The sequence below is a fragment of the Chelonia mydas genome, chromosome 10 (assembly GCF_015237465.2).
Source record: "Chelonia mydas isolate rCheMyd1 chromosome 10, rCheMyd1.pri.v2, whole genome shotgun sequence".
Taxonomy (NCBI): Eukaryota; Metazoa; Chordata; order Testudines; family Cheloniidae; genus Chelonia; species Chelonia mydas.
Genome location: NC_051250.2, coordinates 79,936,698 through 79,957,810, shown reverse-complemented (window position 1 = coordinate 79,957,810; position 21,113 = coordinate 79,936,698).

Genomic DNA, 21,113 nt, shown 5'->3' with positions numbered 1-21,113 from the left:
GACCAGTGGGATATAGTGAAACCCCATTCATGGCAAGCTTGTCTGGAGAGAGCTGCTTTCTTGAAAGAGAGGTCCAGAGTCCACACGCAAAGCCTGTGGAGGCTGAGGGCTAAATAGCCGGAGATTCCTTTTTTTAACACGCCTGCCTGTAGTTTTTTATTCACTGTCCTGTAGGAAAGTACCTACTTCTTAGCTGTTTTCACTGGTGATTTATTCATAGCCAAAGCTAGTTGGCTGTCCCCACTTCTAAGCGATGTGCTCCGGGGTAGCTCTAAATAATAATGCCCTCGTTTTCAAAAAGTGACTACCTCCCATGAGCCCTTGCACCTGCCGCTGAATCTCACGGGAGCTCTGGCTACTCGACACCTTTGAAAATCAAGCTAACGCAATACCTCCCAGGCCAGGGGCTGTATTTGTACCTGCCTCTTTGTGCCATTCCTGGTGTGCCTTACCACTTGTGAATATTACACCAGGCTATTTACCTTGCTCTTTAGTGTAGAGCCCTCTGCATGGCTTCTGCCCATTCACCCTGTCTAGGAATTCTACCAAAAAATCCTTGCCTCTTTGGACAGAACATTGCTTGTTTGCAATCCTGGTATTCTCACTGATGGGACAAGAAGAGAAATCGATAATGCAGGCTTGGATTCAGAAAACCTCCCACTCCTCACCATACGCTGCTATTTGCAAAGTTGTTTTTTCCCAAGGGTCCTTTTCCCCCAGCAGTCATCGTATCAGCAATGTATCATGGTCTGGGTAATGCTGCCAGCCCTGCTGCAAAATTCATCCTGACCAGAAGTTCACACTTTAGTCTCTTAAATCTACCATGCTCTGCAAGCAACATCCTCCGTGCCAGTGAGCCAAGCCCTCGGGTGCCACAAAGCTTTCCAAATGTTTTTACTGTTTCTTGCAGAACAAGAGGAAGTAGTAAAGGCTCTGTCCTGGAATGAAAGCCTTGGTATTGAGACGTGGCTTGTTTGCCTAGGCAGCCTCTTTGTTTATCGGTCAGTGTAATACGAAGAAAATAGACTCTCTTCTTTTAGCCACTCATTGGAAAGATCCATTAGAATAATCAAATATCAATGGTGGGAGAATTGCTCTATAGTGTGTTTTTCGTAAATCCCGATTCAATATAAAATCCAGATTTAAATGGAAAAACTCTGCAATTTTGGGGGGCTCAAATATTAGGTGTTGTGAAAATATTTTTCTAAATCCCAGGCAAAGGAATTTTAAATGAGACCCTGATACAGCAAACCACTTAGGCCCAGATTTGTAAATACATTTAAGTATTGCTGCATTTTGCATTGCAATGCCTAAGTCTCATTTTCAAAAATGACTTAGCAGTTAATGAGCCTAATGAGCAGCAATGCCTAAATACCTTTAAAAATCTGGGCTTTAAGCACTTGCTTAAATATTCAAATATGTGCCGAATTCACTGGCATTTAAGCATATATGTAAAGTAAAATGTGCTTTGCTGACTAACGATGGACTGAAGTGTATGCCTGATGTGCAAGGATTATTCATGATAGGAGCTAGCCTCTTGTGCAAGATGATGTGATCCTGGCTGCTACCAGTAGCTCTAGTAATGACTGTCACTGTCAGGAATAAATCATTCGTGGGAGTCGTCAGAGGCCAGAAGAAAGGTGAATGGAGCTCCAAAGTATCGAGATCTCAAGCCAACAGCGTTCCTTTGCCTTTCATACAACCATGCCCTTTTTTTATCTGGTGTGATGTTGTAGATCGTGAGTGTAAAGTCCTTCTACAGACTTCCAAATTTCAGTAGAGAGGCAAATCTCATCCAGATAGAGGAGGTGGGTCCCATGCAATTGGTGATAGGTTTTTGCCAACCGGCTGCGTCTGACCTGGGCTCAATGATATATGGAAAGGAAGTTACAACAAAAAATGTCAGCACAGTGAAAATTAGAATCTGCACCAAACTCCTTATTACAGTGCAGGTCCTTTGGGATCTGCTGCCATTTCTTTATTTAGATTTTTATTCACAGCACTGATATTGGTAAGCGTCAGAAAGATCTGAGGTTCTGTGTATTTGGCATTTCAATTAGACATAACAAAATCTGCTTCAAATTTGCCATTGGCATATGGGTAGCACTTTAAGCAAAGAGTAAGAACACTCAGGTGAATGCAAAAGTCATTCCGGCCATATGACTTAAATAGTGTATTAAATTGATACAATCAGCTAAGTCTGTGCTTTGAGTATTAATCTAGGAATACTCCTAAAAATGTCCCTTTGCATAAGAGCAAATTTCACCCTGAAGATGCCATCAATGTGGATAAATAGGCTGGTTACCACTGATGATGATGTCTTCAGTGTTTTGTCTTCTAGGTCATTCCAGCTGTGCCACAAGGCACTACACTAACGTTCTTTCTCTAGCCACATGGATCAAGTTGTTTTATTTCTCAGTAAAGAAGCACTTTATTGTGAGTAGGTAGGAAAACTAGTATTCTAATGTTCTTGTGAGCTCTGTTTCTTTGAGAGAGAGACAGGGTTTCTGCACAATTTCTATGATGGGTTGTTCTAATCAACAATAATTAGAACAGGTTGATTACTCTTTGTCAAATAGCTCTGGGTAATAATTAGCACTAGTATCAAACTTCTGATTTGCAAACATTAATAGAGTTGGTCAAAAACTAGGAAAATGTAAATTTTTATAAAAATTTCCTTTTTGGTTGAAATTTTGAAATGCAACAGTTTTCATTGAAATTGCAAAATTTTGGTTTTTTTCTCATTGATATTTAAAATTTTGATGAAAGATGTTAAAATTAAATACAGAAAATTCTGACAGCTCGACTAATTAATCCTTACAAAACTTGTAATGTAGATACTTGAAACGTTATTGGTCTTTCTGTTCAGCGGGGGAAAACTGAGACACAGAGAGGTTAGATAATTTACCCAAAGTCATAAAAGGAGATGCGGAAGACCAATTACAACTCAGGCGTTTCTGGCTCCAAGCCCCAATTCCCGGATCACTAATCATAGAATATCAGGGTTGGAAGGGACCTCAGGAGGTCATCTAGTCCAACCACCTGCTCAAAGCAGGGCCAATCCCCAACTAAATCATCCCAGCCAGGGCTTTGTCAAGCCTGACCTTAAAAACCTCAAAGGAAGAAGATTCCACCACCTCCCTAGGTAACCCATTCCAGTGCTTCACCACCCTCCTAGTGAAAAAGTTTTTCCTAATATCCAACCTAAACCTCCCCCACTGCAACTTGAGACCATTGCTTATTGTTCTGTCATCTGCTACCATTGAGAACAGTCTAGATCCATCCTCTTTGGAACCCCCTTTCAGGTAGTTGAAAGCAGCTATCAAATCCCCCCTCATTCTTCTCTTCTGCAGACTAAACAATCCCAGTTCCCTCAGCCTCTCCTCATAAGTCATGTGTTCCAGTCCCCTAATAATTTTTGTTGCCCTCCGCTGGACGCTTTCCAATTTTTCCACATCCTTCTTGTAGTGTGGGGCCCAAAACTGGACAGAGTACTCCAGATGAAGCCTGACCAATGTTGAATAGAGGGGAACGATCACGTCCCTCAATCTGCTGGCAATGCCCCTACTTATACAGCCCAAAATGCTGTTAGCCTTCTTGGCAACAAGGGCACGCTGTTGACTCATATCCAGCTTCTTGTCCACTGTAACCCCTAGGTCCTTTTCTGCAGAACTGCTGCCTAGCCTTTGAGTTCCTAGTCTGTAGTGGTGCATTGGATTCTTCCGTCCTAAGTGCAGGACTCTGCACTTGTCCTTGTTGAACCTCATCAGATTTCTTTTGGCCCAATCCTCTAATTTGTCTAGGTCCCTCTGTATCCTATCCCTGCCCTCCAGTGTATCTACCACTCCTCCCAGTTTAGTGTCATCGCAAACTTGCTGAGGGAGCAATCCACACCATCCTCCAGATCATTAATGAAAATATTGAACAAAACTGGCCCCAGGACCGACCCTTGGGGCACTCCGCTTGATATCGGCTGCCAACTAGACATGAAGCCATTGATCACTACCCGTTGAGCCCAATGATCTAGCCAGCTTCCTATCCACCTTATAGTCCATTCATCCAGCCCATACTTCTTTAACTTGCTGGCAAGAATACTGTGGGAGACCGTATCAAACGCTTTTCTAAAGTCAAGGAATAACACGTCAACTGCTTTCCCCTCATTCACAGAGCCAGTTATCTCATCATAGAAGGCAATTAGATTAGTCAGGCCTGTAATCTAATTGTAAAGGGTTGTAAGGATTAGATTTTTGATCGGTAAATGTTAAGAAACATCTGTTTCATCACGTACACACATGGAGAGACTGACAAAACTACGTCCATTGATAATTGAAACTTACAACTAAGTAAAAAAGGTGCTGCTTGAGGACTTTAGTCAAAATCCAGTGATTAGGCATCGGAAGTCGGCATGTCACAAATGGACTAGCAAATGAAGAGTAAACACCCGTATGATTTGTTGTTTTAAGGATATTTATGTTGTATATTTTGACAATTTATATTTTAACACTGCATAAAGTTTTCGCTTTCGGAATCTCAATGTCTAGAGTCATTAAACTTCTGAGGGCCCCCCCCCCCGCCATAATTTCTTGGGACTGGATGAAAATTTAATTGATTAAAATGATTTAAATTAAACATCCACATTATCCATCAAAATTATAACAAATTCCACCCAGTCTGCTTGAGTCTGCCACTGCTTCCAGCTATGGGGCAGAGTCCTTTGCCCCCACTGACTGAGCCTGATCCCTTTAGGACCTGCAGTTGGGTTTGGCCCAACTGGGGCCAGGTATAAACTGGTCCCCCATGTGAACCATGAACTCTGGCAAGCCTCATCTGCTTGGGCTGGGTTCCCCCTGTGTGGAGGAAGTATGTAACCCCTAGCAGGAGAGTGCGTGTGGGGGTCTCTGTCCCGTTCTAGGGGCTGGTCCCTGTAAGAGGTTTAGGAATCACAGAATCATAGAATATCAGGATTGGAAGAGACCTCAGGAGATCATCTAGTCCAACCCCCTGCTCAAAGCAGGACCAATCCCCAATTTTTGCCCCAGATCCCTAAATGGCCCCCTCAAGGATTGAACTCATAACCCTGGGTTTAGCAGGCCAATGCTCAAACCACTGAGCTATCCCTCCCCACCAGCCCCCGGCATTATAACAGACAGCATGGCCGATGTACCAACACCCTTCTGCTAACGTGGTGTTGATGTCAACTGGGCAAATCCAGCCAGCCCCCCTCTTCCCCTAGCAGTACTGTGGGGGCCAGCAGGGGCTGCACGGCCCCGCCCTGGGCGCAAGGCAAAGGGTGGGTCAGTGGGGCTCCGGCACTGCTCCTCCCTTTCTGTTGCCCCAGTGTCACCAGCTCTTGTGACTGTTGTCCAGAGTGAGGTGACTGTGGTGCCAGCGGGAAACGGTCACGTGCTGACCGAAGTTCCGGCCTTCACGCCTGCGTAGCCCTGTCCCTGGGGAGCCCTCGCTGGGGGGCTGCTCTCCCCCAAGCGCCGGGAAGGCAGCCAGCCAGGGCTGCTGCAGGAGGCAGAGCTCTTCTCAGCGCCTGACGGGAGGGGAGGCATTTGGGGTAGGGGCAGGGGAGAGAAGGGAACAGAGAGCCCAGGAGCTCACAGGGGCCCTGTTTCCTCCTTCCCCCCTCCCCGCTTAGGACCAGTGGGCCAGTCTATTCCTTCCTCCCCTTCCCTGCAACACCAGGCGTGGGAATGGGGCAGGGGTGATGAACACATGGAGCTGCCTCCCAAGCCTGGGAAGGGGGAGAAAAGGACCCTGCAGCAGCTACTCCCCCCACCAGGCCTGGGAGAGGGGAGGCAAAGAGCCGCAGGGGAGCCGAGGGGCAGAACTGAGGAGTGGGCTGGGAGGGTGTATAATTAATTGCTGGGCAGGGGGAGGGGAATGCAGAATGAATTGGGATGTTGGGGCTTAGGGGGATGCAGGAAGCTCCGCACCATCAACCTGGGAGAGCTCCTGCAGCGGGAATTAAAGTGGGGGAGCTGGTGCGTCTCACACGGCAGAGCAAACCACACCCTATAAACTTTTTCTAAAACAACCTCCTGGTTGTGGGGCCAAGCCCATGATTTTGGGGGGGGGCGGGGTCTGACTGCTGATTGGAGGTGGGCAGTACTATCGCCCCTGAGGCCACCTGCTTGTTGTAGCTCGTCTGGTCCAGCGCTTCCTGAGCTCCTCAGTCTGAGAGGATCCCTGTCTCTTTGCCCCTGTGCATCTGCCCAGTTCCCAAACTAGCTTCTGGGGCAGGACATTGGCAGGGCGACTTGAGCCTAAATGAGGAATAATCTTAAACCTTCCAAACAGCGTCTTGTGTTACGGTGCTATGCAGTGAATTGCACGGCTCGCCCATTCTGCACCAGATTCAGTGCTCCTAGTGACCTCCTGTGTCTGATAAATTAAACACCCGTTTGAACGCGGCAGCCCATGAGTGTCACTTGAAAAGTGTCCACGAAAATCATTGCTTAAGTGAGCGTATAGTCGCTGCATTCACTCAAAAAACAAAAACAAAACAAAAAATCCCCACAGGTGCTGAATTTGAAAGTGTGCAAAGTTTTAATACAATAAAAACACCTCCAATCATTCGGGAGCCCTGTGTTTTAGATCAGGGCAGGTTAACTTACACTCCAAATTCTCCTGGCATGTGGCATGGATTTAATCTGGCATTCGGCAAAGATTTCATATGGGCCCTGCAATGAATATCCATTGAAGGTCTGGAAGAAGATATAAATAATCACATTGTAACACGTATGATTTGGCACCCAAGGCAGCTCTGTCAAACTGTGGTCAAGGGGAAATAGAGTTTTGCTAGCAGCTATTCTAAAGGGCTGATCTAGATGCATTCCAGAACTGCTCATTTATCCAGACTTAGCTTGCCTCTGTTGAAATTCTTTATTTTATGCAAGCTGTTGATTTTTGCTTTGAAAATTTATTTGACATTTTGGTTTGGGGAAGAGGGAAAAATAATTCAACAAGCCAACTATAAATTCCATCTGCCATTGAAAAATGGATGGAATGGGACCTGGAAAAAAATGTACCCGGGAGAAATATCAGTGCTGAGAAAAACAATAACCCATAGAATAAGGTTTGTTCATATAAAAGATTAAATATATTATGAAGATGATTTTCCTGCCCAGAATCAGTCAGAAAAATCTTGGCCTGTTTTTGCATATTTTGCTGTGATTTTCAAAAAAATTCTTTGAAGAGAAATTTATCAGTGAGGATATTGTAAGTCTACCTTGTGCCTGCAGTTGCTGCCCTATTAAGTAAAAATAGGACTGACAGGTTTAATAACTGAACTAGAGATAAAGATCAAGAGAAACTTAATTCCTTCCAGTCACACTGAAACCTGCTGCAAATACAAAACCTCCTCTCCAGAATCATCCAAAATGGCACGGAAACTCCAACTAGAAGCATAACCAAAATAAACACCTAGGAAACTGGAAGGAAACATATTTGCTTTAAAATGTCCATCATGCAAGGAATTCTACCCGATTGCTGTCTATGCAAACACCATAAGGCACTGATTAGCCACATCAGGAGCTGGGTGTCAGCATGGACAAAGTCAGCCTCCTTCCTTTCCCAATTAGTAGCAAGATTGATTTTCATCTCAAGGTACCTCTCTGAGATACTGCCATTGCTGAGCAGTGTTTGAGTCGCACTTGCAAACTTGCGCACATGAATGAAATCTGTGCTGGACATTGGTGACTCCAGAATCTTCAGTAGATTTAGAGCAGGGGCGATGTTGGCCCATTGTCTCTAAACCAAAAGAGGCACCATTTAGTGTAACCGCGTGTTCAAAGAATTTGCCTATTTATTTTGAGTGCTTTCGTTGAAAATGCCTCAACATGATAATTTCCCTTCCCCTCAGCTGTGACCATGTCTCCCATTTGCCTAAATCTCTGGTTTCCCCTCTTCCATATACATTTCAACCGACGGCTACTCCCTTTCAAAGTTCTCTGTGACAGATCTTCTGTCACATGCATCTCTGCCCTCAGCTCCTTCTACCCCACAGGCTCTGCGTCATCCTCAATGGGGCTCAGTCGAGCATGGAGAGACACTTTGCACCTCCACCAGCAGTGGCCAAGAAGCACAGTTAAAGCAGAGGAAGCTAAACAGGTTGCATCCATATAGTGTGATATTGCAGCAGTGCTTTCTTGATTTTGTTGCATGCTTTTCAAGTTTGAATCCAGTCCTCTGTTTTATTTTCTCGACAGTGTTTTTTTTCTTGTGTGGCTCAAGCCCCAATTAGCCAGTGTTGTAACAGGACGTGCTAATGTACGCGGCTTTTGTGGCATTAGCATCCCTGGAATAATGCCTGCCCTAGGAGGAGCACCAGCATCCTTCACAACTCACTCACTCCATGTATCAACCTTCCCGAACTGTCCTGATTCCAATTCCCATAAACAAAAGCTGTAGATCTAAAGTGCTGTGGAACGCACCAAGTCCCGAAGGGTCTGGAAACCCTGGAAAGGATGTTTCATTTGGAAAGCCCCCTCCGGTGTCTTTATTTCTCCTTTGTGATTTCCCCAGGTTAGCCGACAGGCTGCCCCACTGATGAGTGAGCACTCACGTGCCAAAATCAATCCACCTGTAAATCCTCTTTGGAGGCAGCTGCTGCCACATGCTTTGGTGAACAGTCAAGAGGGTTTAAATAAATGGCCTTCAGTGGCGTTGGGTATGCCTTTGATTCTAGCGCTTTTCAAGGGTTTGACAAGTCTAAAAGAATGGAAAATGCCTTGGATTGACACAGTCATCTCAGCTCCTAGCCAAGGAGCTCCACTTCCAACGGCATTTCTAAGAATCCTAGAAAAATAGGGGGGCAGTAGGGAAAGCTTGACAGGGCCAGTTCAGAGGCCAATTCATTGCTCTTAGACACGTGTCACTCTCGTTAGAGAGAGAGAGAGTTGGATGGAAGGGCATGACAAATGAAGGCTAGACACCCACAATTAATTGGTATCAAAAGAAAGAGGGTGAAACATGTCCCTCGTCATTTATAAGTAGCTTTATATTGCAGCATCCAGCATTTATCTATAAATTCTCCTTGTTAGGAATTACATTTTTAGAAGATGTAGGGCCAGAGTCTCACCTGCTATAAATCAGGATAATTCCACCGTAGTCAGCAGAATGGGGCCAATTTACACCAGCTGAGCATCCGGGTCTCTTGTCTGCAACTTTTGATATTTATGCGGGCAGCTTGAGTTACCTGTAGCAGAAAGTTTTCACCTCCCTCACGAAGATGCTGACTGAGCAGTTGCGGCTCCCACTGGCTGGAATTGGAGTTGTGGGTGCTCAGCACCTCTGATTCAGTCTGCGGATCAATGCTGCCTCAGGCTTTTTGGTCTGACACTTGAGATCTTTAACATAGTGTCCGCTGCTCTTAACTGCTGTTTTTGTGATTTTTGGATACCCTCCCCATACTCACTGATCAGAATTGGGGGGAGAGAGGCGGGTAGAGTTGGCTCTAGCCTGTTTGGACGGAATCCAGTTTAGGAAGTGAAAGCTGGAACCTTCTAGTGGTGGTTTGATGGGTATCAGTTCAGCTCACAGCAGACAGGTGTCAATCCACCTGTAAATCCTCTTTGGAGGATTACAACACAAAGAGCAGCATCCCATTTGGTACTAATTAGCAACCTTGTTGGTAGCTTCAGCAAAGAACCTGTAGACTGAATGGGAAGGAGCTCTTACCCCTACTGGTGCTACCTGCTGGCCATGGCCGAGGGAATTGGGAGGACCTAAAGCTCAAGATTCAGCTCTAGATTTGGTTCCAAACTTACTCAAAGTTCAGAGGTGGGGTTTTTTTGGTGAGTCTATGGTTTTGATTCAGCCTCTTACTGAGTGTAGAGCTGGGATCTGGTGCTGGATTCCCCAGAGCGAGGCCCATCTCTGCATCTTAATGGCTGAAAGCTCTATTTTCTCTCTGAGATTTGTCTTTAAAGGTCACTTTCTGCCACACAAGTTACGACATTTCCACAGGGGTAGCAGGGTTCCCAAAACAGTTCAGAGAAAACAAAACTTGTCCTAAACCTTACCCAGAACTGTACCTGAAACTCTTTTCCAGATAAGCGGATTCATCTTTCTTCATTTGCTTGTGTCTCTTGCAATTTCCTGTTTTGTCTAGGATTAGAAGTAGCTCTCTCCAAGTCAAGCCCTATTATATTCTATTTAGGTTCTTATCCCATGTTCATCACTGGGGCGTCTGGGAATCCTGCAAGGATTCTCACAGGCAAACACCAAAAATACCAGAGATCCCACAAGAGGATTTCTTCTCAAAGATTTCCTGCCCAACTTCAGATTTTTTCCATTATGTGTCCTAGAGGTTCGTGTGTCTGCGCTGTAGGGTACAGAGCTGGAGTTTTAATCCCTTCACAAAACTCATGGGTGTTTGTATGTGGGGTTTCGCTTTAGTCTATTGAAATTACAGTCCAGCACAAATTTGGTTCCGGGTCCTGATGGGACTTATCTTCAAGGGAGTTTGGATCCAATATGTTGGTACAGGCCCATCTTTAACATATAATATGGTAATAAAGAGGGGCTGACAGTCTTTGTTGTGAAAAGGCTATAAAAGATTCCTCCCCGACAAAATCATCCAGATTAAATGTGAGCCTGAAACAGACTGCCAAATGCTACAGAGGAGAAACCAATCTACTTGGCCTGGCTTGATTTTTATAACAGACCTAAGTTCAGACTGCAACAGAGCAATAATTTAGAATTCTTGTAAATGGCTTTCAGGTGTGAGTAGGTAATGTAACATAAAATATCATACTGAGTGAAAGGAATGACTTTGCTTGCTTGAATGTATTAAGAATACATCAGCCTTAAAAGAAGTCTATACTTTAATCCAAAAAACGTTCCCAATTTACGTATCAAACATCTTTGCCTTTAAATATTTATATATGAGAGGAGCCTGGAAAGAATCTTGATGAAGCAATTTTATCCTGGAGAGGCCTTTTGTTATGCATTTAACAGAGTTTCTGAAGTGGAGGACCCAGGGTAGCCCAGGGCATAGGACAGGGGAGGGCAAACTATGTCCTGAGGGCCGGCTCTGGTTTGTCAGGGCTTTCAATCCAGCCCGCGGGATTGCCAGCTCCATGGTGCAGTGGGGCTAAGGCAGGCTCCCTGCCAAAAAATGTGCACACCCTTGGCACAGGACTTAACAGGGATCAGTAGCATCTTATGGTCCCATGGAACAGATCTGAGTAGGGCTGGGCAAAACCTTTCCGGTAAATTTGTGGAGAGAGGTATTTTTCAGGACACTGAAACTATTTGTAAATTTGGGTCGAATTTGGCAAATACTTTCAGCTGGAAAAAACCCTGAGTAATGTTGCAATGGTTTATTTCAACATCGTTGAAACAAAAGCTCAGTTTGAATAGAGATTCAAAATCTTTCATTCAACCTGAAAAAAATTTTTTTTTTTTTGGTTTTTCATTTTGGTGAGGAAAACCAAAACTAGATATTTTTGCTGTGAAACTAAGTGATTTTTTTTTTCAGTTTGGCCACTGAACCAAAAAATCAGTTCTTTGCTCAGTTCTATTCTGGAGATCTGGGTTCTATTCCTGGCTCTCCCACTGACCTGCTGTGCAGCTCTGTGCCTCAGTTTCCTTCCCCCATCTTTTGTCTTGTCTAATTAGCTTGTAAGTCCTTTGCAGCAGAGACTGTCTTTACTATGTGACACTACAATGTCCTGCATGGTGGATCTCAGTTGTCTTTTGCGGATTTTGGCTGCTACTGCAAAACAGATAATAAACACTTTATAGATCCTGGATAATGTTTTTATCCTGACTGTTTTCCTGTGAGCATGATACAAAGTAAATATAGTCTTCATTACATTAACATCAGAGCTCTGGCCCACTGGAGGTTTTGTTCTTCATTATGTAGGGCACCAGACTGAACATTTTAAATGTGTAGCATTTGCACAGCATCATTCAAATGTTTTTTTTAAATAACAAACAATGAAATATGCCTGTGGGAAGAATATCCTCAAGTAGCCTACTTGGGAGAAAGAAAAGGAGGACTTGTGGCACCTTAGAGACTAACAAATTTATTTGAGCGTAAGCTTTTGTGAGCTACAGCTCACTTCATCGCATGCAACAGGCTTTTCTTTTTGCCAATACAGACTAACATGGCTGCTACTCTGAAACCTACTTGGGAGAGTTACTGAATCCAATGAAACACGTTTTCCCAGGAGTCTAGCTTAGAGGAAACCAAAAAAGTGTCTACAAAAGACGTATTCTTCTCATAACGGCATTGCAAAATCTTGTTTTCGTAAAGTGCTAAAAACAAAATCTTGCCAGGGTGGAAGTAGCGATGATTCTGCCATGTGCGGGTCTAATGAATGAATCTCACGTGCACTGCAGGAGAAATGAGATGCCATGGTACAAACACTAGATGGTCGCAGCAACAAAGCTTCAGGTGGACAGTTACCCAAATGCTTTTCTGCTGTTCCCATGTAAGTGTACGGGCAGCGGAGAGAAAACAGAGCAATAAGGCGGGATGGTTATTTATTTTTAAATGTTTAAACCAGAAATTTTTTGAAACCACAGTTTCTTGGAGTCTAAGGTTGCCAGTTAAGCACCATTTTTTCTCCTACAAAATGTGTGGACTGGGGTGTGTCAGCCCACGGCATTTAAAGAGACTTGGCTTAAAACCCAAAACTTAAGGAAACCCCAGTTTACAAACTGGTTTCAAACTCTTTAAATTGGGATTGCAAAAAAATTGCAGCACTCTCACAAGTGTGACTTCTTGCCAAGATGCTTACAGGTAACTACACTGAATTCGAGAGCAGAGAAACTCTTAGACGCATCATAAGCCCTAAGCCCAGCATCACACGCCCCGTGGTTTAGAGATCTTTAAGTGCTGATTTTTAATTATAACATAAAATAAGAGTGAGATGGGAGGTGCCTTTGGACTGCATAAAGAATCTCATTTAGGCTTGAAAACAGAAGACAACTTTGTAAACTGTAGCCAGAAAGATTGATCCATATAACCTGGGTAGGAAGTGCATAATAATTGCATTGTGCGACACTGTGCTAAACTTGACATGATTTTATTTGGTTACTGTAGCTAACTGAAGTTGGCCTTTAGTACATACTGAATGCTGGCCCTCACAACAGGTACTGCACAAAGCTGGCATTCAAAAAAATCTACTTGTCTATGGAAAGAAAGAGGGGACTTGAGCTATGCTTCCTGTCCGATTTATATATTTTATGAAGGCATTCATTTACCGTGGTGATGCATGCAGCATAAATACCTAGAGAGAATCGCATCATTTTTCATCTACAGTATAACTTGTAAGGTACTAAATTGACTGTCTGGTTTTGATTTTTGATACATGAACCTTTTATGATAGTATTTGATCTTCAGCTTGTTTAACTGATGCCTGAGAGGTAATAACTGTCTGCATCTATTTGCGTACACGGCTTCTGAGCACCAGCGCCACAGAAGGAGTGGAATTGGGAGTCATGGCACAGAACTGAGCGAAGGACGGGTTAGGAGAAATAGCAGGAAATGTTTTCAGAGGGTGAGAGCTAATAGACTGTGTCATAGCCTGCCAAAGGAAACAGTAGAAGACCAGGGCCAGACAAGGTTTGGCAAAATGCTTGATAATATGTCATAGGCTTCAATGCTATATGGACCCAGAGGGTATGTCTGCCCTGCAATGTAATCCCAGAGTTAGTAGAAGTCAAGTTAGCAGAGTTTGTTAACCTAGGACTTGAGCATCTATACTAAATTGTAACCACAGGTTAGGAGCTGTTGAACCCTGGGACACAACCTGAGGCTCCAGTTCTACACTACATGAGATTACTGGTTACATGATGAGATTACTGGTTCTGTGGATGAAGGGAAAGCATTGGATGTATTGTTTCTTGACTTTAGCAAAGCTTTTGACATAGTCGCCCACAGTATTCTTGTCAGCAAATTAAAGAAGTATGCGCTGGATGAATGCACTATAAGGTGGGTAGAAAGTTGGCTAGATTGTCGGGCTCAACGGGTAGTGATCAATGGCTCCATGTCTAGATGGCAGCCGGTATCAAGTGGAGTGCCCCAAGGGTCGGTCCTGGGGCCGGTTTTGTTCAATATCTTCATAAATGATCCGGAGGATGGTGTGGATTGCACTCTCAGCAAATTTGCGGATGATACTAAACTAGGAGGAGTGGTAGATACAGTGGCAGGTAGGGATAGGATACAGAGGGACCTAGACAAATTGGAGGATTGGGCCAAAAGAAATCTGATGAGGTTCAAGAAGGATAAGCGCAGGGTCCTGCACTTAGGACGGAAGAACCCAATGCACGGCTACAGACTAGGGACCGAATGGCTAGGCAGCAGTTCTGCGGAAAAGGACCTAGGGGTGACAGTGGACGAGAAGCTGGATATGAATCAGCAGTGTGCCCTTGTTGCCAAGAAGGCCAATGGCATTTGGGGATGTATAAGTAGGGGCATAGACAGCAGATCGAGGGACGTGATCGTTCCCCTCTATTCGACATTGGTGAGGCCTCATCTGGAGTACTCTGTCCAGTTTTGGGCCCCACACTACAAGAAGGATGTGGAGAAATTGGATAGAGTCCAGCGAAGGGCAACAAAAATGATTAGGAGTCTGGAACACATGACTTATGAGGAGAGGCTGAGGGAACTGGGATTGTTTGGTCTGCAAAAGAGAAGAATGAGGGGGGATTTGATAGCTGCTTTCAACTACCTGAGAGGTGGTTCCAAAGAGGATGGTTCTAGACTATTCTCAGTGGTAGAAGATGACAGAACAAGGAGTAATGGTCTTAAGTTGCAGTGGGGGAGATTTAGGTTGGATATTAGGAAAAACTTTTTCACTAGGAGGGTGGTGAAACACTGGAATGCGTTACCTAGGGAGGTGGTAGAATCTCCTTCCTTAGAAGTTTTTAAGGTCAGGCTTGACAAAGCCCTGGCTGGGATGATTTAGTTGGGGATCGGTCCTGCTTTGAGCAGGGGGTTGGACTAGATGACCTCCTGAGGTCCCTTCCAACCCTGATATTCTATGATTCTATGATACATGATGTGGGCCCGAGTCCAACCACACATATCCCAGACAGTGCTCAGAGTGTGAAATGATGAGTGGGAATCATATTTTACTTACAGTTAAATCATTCAATTTTGCAATTGGACATGTAGATCCAGTGTGGATGGGCACAGGTCTATTCAGGCCAATTGAGCTGTGCCCTGGTGACATTCTAACTATAGTCCTATATTGCAGGGATGATGCTAAGTATGCCGTCCCAATCGCCTGTCTTCACCAGGTGCGTTACAGTGGCACATTTGCATCGGTGCAGCTGTGCCAATGTCGTGCGATAGTGTTGAGCTGCCCATAGTGGTGTAACAACCCTATAGTCGGGACTAAGTCAGAAATCTGTTCCTGGCTGTTCAGCCCTCCGTGTAACAGTCTGTGGGAGCTCCAGTCTTTGATGGTTAAACAGATATTTGTGTGACTCACGAGTGATTTGTTCAAAGTGCCAAGATACTTATGATGTTGTGACTTTTAAAAGAATATATAGAAGGAGGTGAGGTCGCTGGTCTCAGATACAGAATGCTGCACTTTGTGAATGTGACCTGACTTGCTTGTGTATAGGCTAACAATAGCTCCAACGCTATTGGAGTGGGTAATTCGTTTCCTGTTGGTGGGTTTTTCCTTCATAGCAAATGCTTACATGAGATATTGTGTGACAACCGCAGGTCTCCCCACTGTTCATTTTATATAGAATGCCATGCAGGAGGCCAAAATGGAAGGTAGAAGAGAGAGAAAATCTGGTAGACCTGTTACTCTAGTGTCTCTAGTTAAAAATGTGGAGGGGATGAAACTTGTAGGGAATTCCCAGGCAGATACAACAGCAAGGAGCTCTCAAAGTCAGATCAGAGTTCGTTTTATTTGAAGATATTCCTGTCATGGGGATGTCTTTTCAACAGCTTTATGGACTGGAGAAAGAAAGAGGAACCACCTGCTTGATGCGGTAATAAGTTGTTTAACCTTGGAATATTTCTCATTTGGCATCACAGCACTAGTCAAAGGCATTTGTTTAAGAGTTTGGGGGTTTTTTGGTTTTGGGGGATGGTTTTTGTCCACTGAATTGGAGAACTTAGCTGGCTCTTGGTTGTGTTTCCTGGTCTGTGGATGATACTGTGTCTCAGATCTGGATTTTTAAAAAAATGGGAATTTGTTTCTGTGGAAAATGATAACTTTCTGATGGAAAAAAATGAAAACGAGGCAAAAACAGAAATGTTCAGGCATTCCGTTTCTCAACAAAAAATTGTAAATTTCTATGGAAAACAGACACCTTTCATGAAAACATTTTGTTTACTCAAAAACCCAATTTTCCATCAATCAGTTTAGGTGGAAAATTTTCAATTAGCCCTCATCTCGGATTTGTGAGCAATACTCAAGTTGAGAATGATTTCTTTGATCCAAAATAAAGTAGGCTGTCTTTGAGCAGGGTTCAAAAAAGAACTAGATAAGTTCATGGAGGATAGGTCCATCAATGGCTATTAGCCAGGATGGGCAGACATGATGTCCCTAGCCGCTGTTTGCCAGAATCTGGGAATGGGCAACAGGGGATGGATCACTTGATGATTACCTGTTCTATTCATTCCCTCTGGGGCACCTGGCATTGGCCACTGTCGGAAGACAGGACACTGGGCTAGATGGGCCTTTGGTCTGACCCAGTATGGCCATTCTTATGTTCTTATATACGTGGTACATTGCCAGGATGGTTCATGTGTATTTTTTACATCATTCACACTGCCATTAACCAAGACCGTGCGTATAATTCCCCGTGCGCTGTCCCGAACACATATATACTCCATTATCTTACATCTGAAAGGCACAGCATGTTTCAGTACATCCTGTGTATCCTGACATTCAAAAAGCAATATAAGTGTACGAGTGGCTTGTCCTTTTCTTTTTAAACAAATATCAGCTGCATTATCAATACACTTTCATCCAATAGCTCATCAGTTTCTTTAGCAGAGCAGACATCCGGGAGAACATACATACGTGTGTGTGTGAGAGAGAGAAAGAGAATTTCTCCTGACAGTGGGCCTAATCCTGTTCCCAGTGACGTCGATGCCATTCACTTCAATGACAGCACAATGAAAATCATTTTGCTGTTCTCAGACGTGCACCTGAAATTCACTGCCATGGGAAAGCTTTTGTTGTTCTAAAAAAACCAAAAGAGGGGCAAAGCTAATTGCCTTACTTCGCACTTACAATTATATTTACAAACAGGCGAGAGCTTTTCAAAAAAATCCATAAAAAGCAATGTGTGAAATTGTTCTATATCTATCTCTGTGTAGAACATTCTGTTCTGGACACTGAAAGCTATGAATATGAAACAAATCATGATTTTCTCAGCATGTGGCAAAAATGTTCATTATTAGCATCCTTGCCAGACAGGCCACTGCCAACTCATGTGGGTAATTCAGGCCACGTTTCCAGACACATTGTCTGAGACAAAAGAGAAGATTGGTCTCGTGGGGAAAGGGTGGGGTTTTCAAGAACACCTAAATGACTTACGAGCATAGGTCCCATTGAAAGTCTATGGGAATTGTGCTCCTAAATCACATAGGTGCTTTTGAAAATCCCAGAGAGTAAGGAAATCTATGTTCTATTCCAGAATGACCTTGGGCCAGCCACCAGGGATCATATTTTCATGAGTGCCTACTAATTTTGGATGCCACTGTTTGGAGGTGTCCAATTTAATGCCTCAGGTTGGGCATCCAAAAACCATGGCTCACAGAGTCTTGAAAAGATTGGGAGAAGTTGTGAGACTTGCATGATGTTTGTAATGGGGGAAGGGGGGGCAGGGCTGCACTATAACTTCCCCCAAACACCCCTCAACTTTTGGAATGTGTTAAATCTGTATCTAAATTGTGAAAAACGGCTCTTCTTTCTTGTGGGTTGACCCAAAGCCCAGGTTCCAAACATCCCTGAACTTAAGTGCCTCAGAGACGTGGATCTGATTCGGCTGCTGTGACCCCATCTTTGGTTTGGGAAGCTCTTTTGGATGCTTCGTGGGAGTGCTGTCGAAGTACAACGTGTTCTTTATGTTACTACGGTTACACCTCGGAATTCTCTGTGTGGTTATTTTTTTGCAGTGGATGTTGCCTCTTCTGGAGAAATGACCACAAGGTATTTGGTCCCTAATCTGCCTCTGGAAGAGTCAGAATTCTTGGTAAACGTCAAATGTGGGCTTTGTTTACAGGTTTGACATGTACTCCTGCCACTGCACATTCCAGAGCCTTCCGATCGCAGCTTGCTTGGAATCTAGTAGAACAAAGTTGGGGAAAAGTCTGGGTGACTCATGCTTTAATATTGGTTTTGGGTTTTGTTTTGTTTTTAATCTCAGTCATTTACCATATGAGAGGTCAAATCAGATTTCCCATATTATTTTCTTAAGTTTTCAAATCCACTGCCATAGCAACTGTTTTGCCCTCCTCAAAGCTGTCATTAAGACATGACATTGCTTTCCTCTGGGAAAGAAAAATGGCTCGTTGAGCTCAATGTAAAGAGCGCATATGTATTTTTTTAACCTTTCATAGAGCTCTGCTCAGCAAAAATTCCAAATTCCGTGGCTCTGGCAGTGCACAAGAATCCCTAGTTCAACTAATACCAAACTTAATCCCCATCCAGAGACCAGGAGCTATGTGTCTTGCCCGCAGCATTTGTAATCTTGCCTTCTGCTTTAGCTCCCAGACGGCAATGCGAAGAGAAGCCACATCTGTCCACTGTGTGCAATGTGCTAGGTGTGAGCATACCTACCATTGCTGGGCAGCTACTTCCCCAGCTGAAGCTAATAAATAATGAAGTCCGTATTCCTGCGGGGAAATGGGAACCATACATAAGAGTGTGTTTCATTGTTCCTCGGTTTGGTGGGACCAGTAAAACTTGTGGTTGTGCACTGCAAATGGCTTCCTCTGGGCAGCTCTTTACATCAGCCCTTAGCAATCGCCGCCAGATGGGAACAAAGGCCTTTCTTCATTTTGCAGGCCCTGCATGTGAGACACATTCCTGAGTGAACAGCAAGACACCCCCATGGCTGTGATAGTTGGCACATCTACAGCACTTGCCTCCAGGGATTGTGGTGTGGTTGTCCGTGGTTAATGGCTGTAGTCAATTTCCATGCAGTGCTGCTTATGTGGGATCAGGATCAGGCCACGCTGGGGCATGGAGGGGTTGGTTACATTGCTTGTCACTAAACCCTACAAGTGTACACCAGCAGGGAGTCTAGAGATGGGGGAAGTCACAAGGACACCTGTATTGTAATAAGTGATCCGCAATACGGAAAAGATTTGAGAGCCATTGCTCTAAAATACACATCTTTGCTAATCATGCTAGTAACATCCCCTGGCTGTCATTCATGGGGCAACATGATTTACCCGCCTTCTATTCATTGCCTCACCTTAGCTGCGAGGTACCGTGTGTTCTCAGTATAGGTAAAGGTGAACGTGTCATCCAGGAGCAACATGTGCAGCTTGCCTTTCGCTCTTCTTTAAAGGACAACAGACACCAAGTCCAGCTGAACCTGCTGCTCAGAGTGAATGCACGAGTTGTGAACTTGTGCACTCCCCTGAGGAAGCCAGGAAACTACATCACGAGCAACACTCGGAGCTCCCGTAAGCAGGTGCACAGACATACGAGTGGTTTTGATGCACTGTGGATAAGTATATTGGGCCTGATTCTCCTACAAGTGTAATGCTAATGAAGTCAATGGAATTACTCTGGAGTGAGATCAGAATCAAGCCCATTGAGCTGAAAGTATGATAATGATATTTCCACCCTCTCACATATTTCTGAGGAAAGTTCCAGTGGGAGTTAAAATAGTACCAGAGGAGAGAAGAGCTGATGATGAATAGTCTGGAGGAGCCAGAGGATTCATGTCATGTTTCTTTTGAACGGGTTTCCACTTTCTTTGTCAGACAGAATGGAAAGTGATTTGAAACATTTCTCTTTCCCTCCTTGCAAATTATTTTGCGGACTAAGTTACTTTACTGTCACATTTTCCCCTTCAGCAGGGTATGAATCAGGCTCTCCTTTTATGTTCTGTGATTTTATGAACTGCCAACTGCACAAAGCCAGTCTGGCATCTTCTCTTACAGATCCAGTTGAAATGGCTTTCCCATTTGTATTTGGGACTTAATTGTGCATGTTGCTTCGGTAGAATTGAACTAGAGGAAAGCAAAAAGAATTCGTATTTATATTACACAGCAAATGCCTCTGTTCTGGGAGTAATTTCTCCAAGCAGACGAAAGTCTGTAACAAAAATGTACAGCTCTGAATAATACTGCTGCAGAGCAAGAGAGAAAATAATATTCAGTAATACAATGTACATTTCCCCTACATTTTTATGATTTTTATGGGTGTGGTGATTAATTTCTTTTTTGTAAATTAAACTTATCTGAGCAGCTCTATGAAGCGTAATGATTTCCATTGTCGGTACTTAGTGGTAACAGTAATAGCTTTACATTTCGGGCAAAACTGCACCTTCAGTGGAAGGAGGAGAACTCTGGCTTTCATGCGCACGCGTTTCTGGTTCTCCTGCGTTCCTCAACAGTGACTCGCTCTCAGAACGAGGGGGTTGGGGTTTGAAAATGTCTCGGTGCATGGGGTAGAGGTTTGGAAGAGAGGAGCCTAAGCCTGTAAGGTGCTTGAGTGCCTTTTGAGGGATCCTGAGCATTTTCAGTTCTCACTGAATTCAGCAGCCTGTACCTCGCAGGATCAGATACACGAGCATGAGACTGGACTGGGAGTTGGAAGATCTGAGTGCTGTTCTCATCTTTGCCACAGATTAACGGCTGGGTGACTATGGGCAGGTCATAGGCAGGGTTCTTTCCAAAGGTCCTTTTCTGGGTGCTCAGCAGGGGATCTGGCTGTCCAGCTTGGGGGGCTCAGTATACCAGGCCAAAGTGCAATGCCAAAAAGGGGTGCTGCTTTTTCTGTGCAAAATCTGCTCTTAAATTCCTCTCCCGTGATCCCACACCACATCTGTGGGCAGAGATGCAAATGGACTCTGGATCTTCTAACTTCCATGCTTGTGCTGTACTGACTAAGACATGCTTCCTGGCTGATTGTAAACTCCTCCTGACCAAGAACTGAAAT